We start from the raw sequence: 5,440 nt of genomic DNA, 5'->3' as shown, positions 1-5,440 counted from the left end.
TTGTTACAGAGATTGTGGAGTAATGGTTGGTGAGGAAGAATTTAGGGGTGACTTGATTCCTTTAGAGATCCAAGATTTCAATTTGATATTGGGTATGGACTGGTTAACTGCACATCGGGCGAATGTGGATTGTTTCAGAAAAGAAGTTGTTCTTCAGAATTCGGAGGGAGTAGAGATTGTTTTTGCAGGGAAACGTCGAGTATTACCGTCCTATGTAATCTCAGCCATTAAAGCTTTGAAATTGGTGCATAAAGGGTATCCGACATATTTAGCACATGTGATCGATACTTTAAAAAGGGAACCTAAATTAGAGGATGTCCCAATGTTAGTGAGTTTCCTGATGTATTTCCTGACGAATTACCGAGACTACCTTATGAGCGAGAGCTTGAGTTCCCTATTGATTTACTTTCGGGTACCGCACTTATTTCTATCCCTCCATATCGAATGGTTTCGATGGAGTTGAAGGAACTAAAAGTCCAGTTGCAAGATTTGGTGGATAAAGATTTTATTCGCCCTAGCACTTCTCCTTAAGGAGCACCAGTCCTATTTGTAAAGAAGAAGGATGGCACTCTTCGATTGTGTATCGATTACTGTCAGCTGAACCGAGTGACCATCAAGAATAAATATCCTCTACCACGGATCGATGATCTTTTTGATCAATTACGAGGTGCTATGGTGTTTTCTAAGATTGATTTGAGGTCTGGGTATTATCAGTTGAAGATTAAGGAGCATGATGTACCCAAGACTACTTTTAGGACGCGTTATGGGCATTATAAGTTTCTGGTGATGCCGTTTGGTTTGACTAATGCTCCGGCAGCTTTTATGGATCTTATGAACAGGGTGTTCCATCCATACTTGGATAAGTTTGTGATAGTATTCATAGATGACATCCTAGTTTATTCAAAGAATGATGATGAACATGCTGCCCATTTGCGTATTGTGTTGCAAACCTTGCGTGAAAAACAACTCTATGCCAAGTTCTCTAAATGTGTGTTCTGGTTAAAGGAAGTGGTTTTCTTAAGACATGTGGTATCCGGAGCTGGAATTTTTGTTGATCCCAAGAAGATTGAGGCAGTCTTACAATGGGAGCAACTGAGAACGGTAACTGAGATTCGCAGTTTTCTTGGCTTAGTCGGTTATTATTAGAGACTTGTTCAGGGATTTTCATTGATAGCGGCTCCTTTGACTTGTCTGACTCATAAAGGAGTTAAGTTTGAGTGGGATGATGTTTGTGAAAGTCGATTTCAGGAGTTAAAGAACCGGTTAACCTCCGCTCCCATTTTGACACTTTCGGTTGGTGGGAAAGAATTTGTGGTATACGACGATGCCTCTAAGTTGGAATTAGGGTGTGTATTGATGCAGAATGAAAAAGTAATAGCTTATGCTTCCCGACAGTTGAAGAAGCATGAGATGAATTACCTTACCCATGATTTGGAGTTAGTAGCAGTAGTCTTCGCATTGAAGATTTGGAGGCATTATTTATATGATGAGCGTTGTCGGATTTTACTGATCATAAAAGTTTCAAATATTTGCTCACCTAAAAAGAACTTAATTTGAGACAAAGACGGTGGCTAGAGTTGATTAAGGATTATGACTTAATGATTGATTATCATCCGGGAAAGGCAAATGTTGTAGCAGATGCCTTAAGTCGTAAATCCTCATCGTCATTAGCAACGCTTCGGAGTTCTTATTTTTCGATGTTACTTGAGATGAAGTCTCTAGGGATTCAGTTGGATAATGGTGAGGATGGAACCCTACTTGCTAGTTTTGTTATGAGACCTTCATTGTTGAATCAAATCAGAGAATTGCAGAAATCCGATGATTGGTTGAAACAGGAAGTTAAAAAGCTGCAAGATGGAAAAACTAGTGAGTTTAGACTCAGTGATGATGGTACTTTGATGGTTAAAGACCGGATTTATGTTCCTAAAGATGATCAGTTGAGACAAGCTATTTTAGAGGAAGTTCATTCTTCCACCTACGCTTTACATCTCGAAAGCACCAAGATGTATCGGACTATTAAAGAAAGTTATTGGTGGCCTGGTATGAAACGAGACATAGCAAAGTTTGTAGCGAAATGTCTCACATGCTAACAGATCAAGGCGGAGCATCAGAAACCATTAGATACTCTTCAGCCTTTACCTATTCCGAAATAGAAGTGGGAACATGTGACTATGGACTTTGTATTGGGTTTGCCGCGGACACAGAGTGCGAAGGATGCTATTTGGGTGATTGTGGATAGATTGACTAAGTTCGCCCATTTCTTGGCTATCCATAGCACGTATTCCATTAAGAAGCTGGCTAAGCTTTATATGGATGAGATTGTGAGATTACATGGAGTTCTAGTTTCTATTGTGTCAGATCGAAACCCCCGATTTACTTCTCGATTTTGGCTGAAATTTTAGGAAGCTCTCGAAATTAAATTAAAATTTAGCACTGCCTTTCATCCACAGACTGATGGGTAATCTGAAAGGCCTATTCAGACCTTGGAGGATATGTTACGAGCTTGTGTCATTGACTTTATTGGGAGTTGGGACAGACACTTGCCATTGGTGGAGTTCCCGTATAATGACAGTTTTCAGTCTAGTATTGGGATGGCACCATACGAGGCCCTGTATGGAAGGAAATGCCGAACTCCGCTCTGTTGGGATGAAATGGGTGAGAGGAAATTGTTTAACGTGGAATTGATTGATCTGACAAATGACAAGATCAAGGTTATCCGAGAGCGATTAAAGACAGTTCAAGACAGGCAGAAGAGTTATTCTGATAAAAGAAGGAAAGATTTGGAGTTTGAAGGCGATGATAAAGTTTTTCTTAAAGTTTCTTCTTGGAAAGGTAATAATTTGAAAATTCCAACTATTAAATCTTATTTGATTACACTATTGTGATAATTTGTGGTATTTATTGGATAATGAAAGGTGTGATTCAATTCGTGAAGTGGGGAAAGCTTAATCCGAGATACATTGGACCCTTTCGTATCATTGAAAGGATTGGGCCAATGGCTTACAAACTTGAATTACCCCTGGAGTCAGATCGGATTCACAATGTTTTCCACGTCTCGATGCTGAAAAAGTATGTTTCGGATCCCTCCCACATTCTAGAGACACCACCGATTGAGTTGCATGAAGATTTAAAGTTCGAAGTGCAACTTGTACGTATTTCAGATCGAAAGGATCGAGTGCTAAGGAACAAGAGCATTCCAATGGTGAAAGTGTTGTGAAAGAATGCTAGAATGGAGGAGATGACGTGGGAAGTCGAGCACCAGATGAGAAACCAATATCCACATCTTTTCTTTGGATCCGGCAAGTGAAATTTTGAGGTCAAAATTTTATTTTAAGGGGGGTAGTGCTATCAAGCCTGACTTATAAAATACTTGCCATGTCATTCATGTAATTGACAATATGCAAGCATACTAAAAAAGCCCCGAAAAATTGTCAAAAGTTAATAGTGCACCTAGTGGTGCAACTAAGTTGAATTAAGCCTCGAACTAGACTAAATAGAGATTTTAAGATGAAATTGAGAATTTTAAAACCCTAGAATGACTTAAAATGATGATTCGGAGTTCGAGGACCGTTTTAGAGTCAAATTGGAATTTTCATGATCTAGGGGCAAAATGGTCATTTTGCCACCTGAGGTTAAGATGTGAATGTTGGAAGAAGTTTTTGATCAAGATTGACTATTTAGAACATAATTTGAGTTTGAGAGTGAAAAATTTTAATTCCGACATTTTTTCGAGCATAGGGGTAAAATAGTCATTTTTGCCACCCCTAGGGGCAAAATTGTAATTTTACACTACCCAACACTTGTCCAGCACATGGATTTTACCCAATATTATCATGGATAATTGCAAAAATTTAAATGGTGGAGAGAGATTGCTAAATGGGTAAGTATGACACATGGACCAATGGAATGGTGACATGTGTCAAGTTTATATCCATTTATTATTTAGCTATAATATCAGCACAAAATCAGCCTATTTCTCATTCTTATGGCCGGCCAAAGAAGAACAAAGGAAGAAAAGAAAGAACAAGAACCCTAGGTGGAAAAATTCAAAGGAAAAGTGTGAAAAATTAAAGGAAACAAGTGAAAAAGGTAAGATTTTTTCAATAAAGCTTGAGATCTACCTTTCCCATGCATTCTTTAGCAATTTTCATGGTTGAATCACATGGTTTCATGATGGGTCTCTTTCTGGCCGGACATGGGGGGAGGAGTTTTGATGCTTGATTTGGTTAGATTTCAATGTATTTAGTGTTTTTAGTTAGTTAGTGATGTGTAGCATGAAAAATCAATAAGAAAAATTCTTCTTCTCCCATTACCCATCATTGGCCGAATTCTCCATGTGGAATATTGATGATGATTTTGATTGTTATTTCAAGTGATTTGGTTAGGAAATAATGAATTTTGGTGAGAAAATCAAGTAGGAAAAAATTATAGTATTGATGCACCCATCATGGCCGAAATTCCTAAGGGAAAATGTGAAGGTGATGTTGCTAAATTTTATGCTATTGGATTTGTGATTGATGGTTTGGAGAATTGGAAGAAAAATGGAGTTAATTGGAGTTGAATTGGCCAATTAATTAAGTGATAGATCCAATTAGGCGAACACCATGTTTAGACGATGATCCGAACAATTTGCATTCCATTTCATGCATCCATATAGTTTTATAACAGTTTAGCACCAATGTGGTAAATTGCTTGATTTTGCATCATGTATAGGTGGTGAATCCTCCACTAAGGGCAAAGAAATTGTACTCGAGGATCGGTAGTCAGAGTACTCTAGAAATTCGACTCCCGAAATAGTGAGTAACCTTATCATCATTTTAATTATCTAAAGTGGTCTTTTTATTCGATTTTGTGAATTTTATACAAAATGAGTTTAAATGGTTAATTTTTAGGTTTTATAAACAAAGTGTGTTTAAATGAAAAGATTTTATAAATTGTCTTGAAATTGAATGATGACTTTGAAAATAAAGTAACTAGAGACCACTTGAGGCGTTGTAAATTTATGATTTGAATTGATGGCTTATGTTAATGTGTTGGCATGATTGGCTAGGTTGTGTTTTTGTGAACTGTATGAATTGCTCTGTTTTACATTTACAGGCTGGATAGTATTATATTAGCCATGTCATGCTGTCAAAAATTTTATTATATGGTGGGTTTAGCTTGCTACAGTGGGCGGGTTCTGTGGACCAACCTATTAGAGGGGCACGGAATCTGGTTATATATGTAGCTCGGTCGGAGAGGCGAGTAGGGCATCTCTTGAGGTATGGTTAGAGTTCACGTCATGTCGAACCACCTCGTGATGATGAACTCCACTAACGCCAAGGAACGGTTGTGTTTTTCAGACTAAAAATATGTTTATGTGTATACAAAACTTTTTAATAGCCTTGGCGGACTCGGTTAAATGCCTCGGCCAAGGTATTCCCTAGAATGATTTTGGCAA

General features: G+C 38.0%; 1 long non-coding RNA gene across 1 annotated transcript; it reads left to right on the top strand.

Annotated features, from left to right (window-relative positions):
• LOC108661739 lies at positions 4,048 to 5,128 on the top strand. Its single transcript, XR_001927516.1, has 3 exons — positions 4,048 to 4,089; positions 4,714 to 4,796; positions 5,098 to 5,128. It is a non-coding gene; the product is annotated as an uncharacterized LOC108661739 (long non-coding RNA).

This window comes from Theobroma cacao, chromosome 4, assembly GCF_000208745.1.
Source record: "Theobroma cacao cultivar B97-61/B2 chromosome 4, Criollo_cocoa_genome_V2, whole genome shotgun sequence".
Classification (NCBI taxonomy): domain Eukaryota; kingdom Viridiplantae; phylum Streptophyta; class Magnoliopsida; order Malvales; family Malvaceae; genus Theobroma; species Theobroma cacao.
The sequence above is the reverse complement of the archived record's forward strand: the minus strand, read 5'-3'. Positions and strand labels throughout refer to the sequence as shown.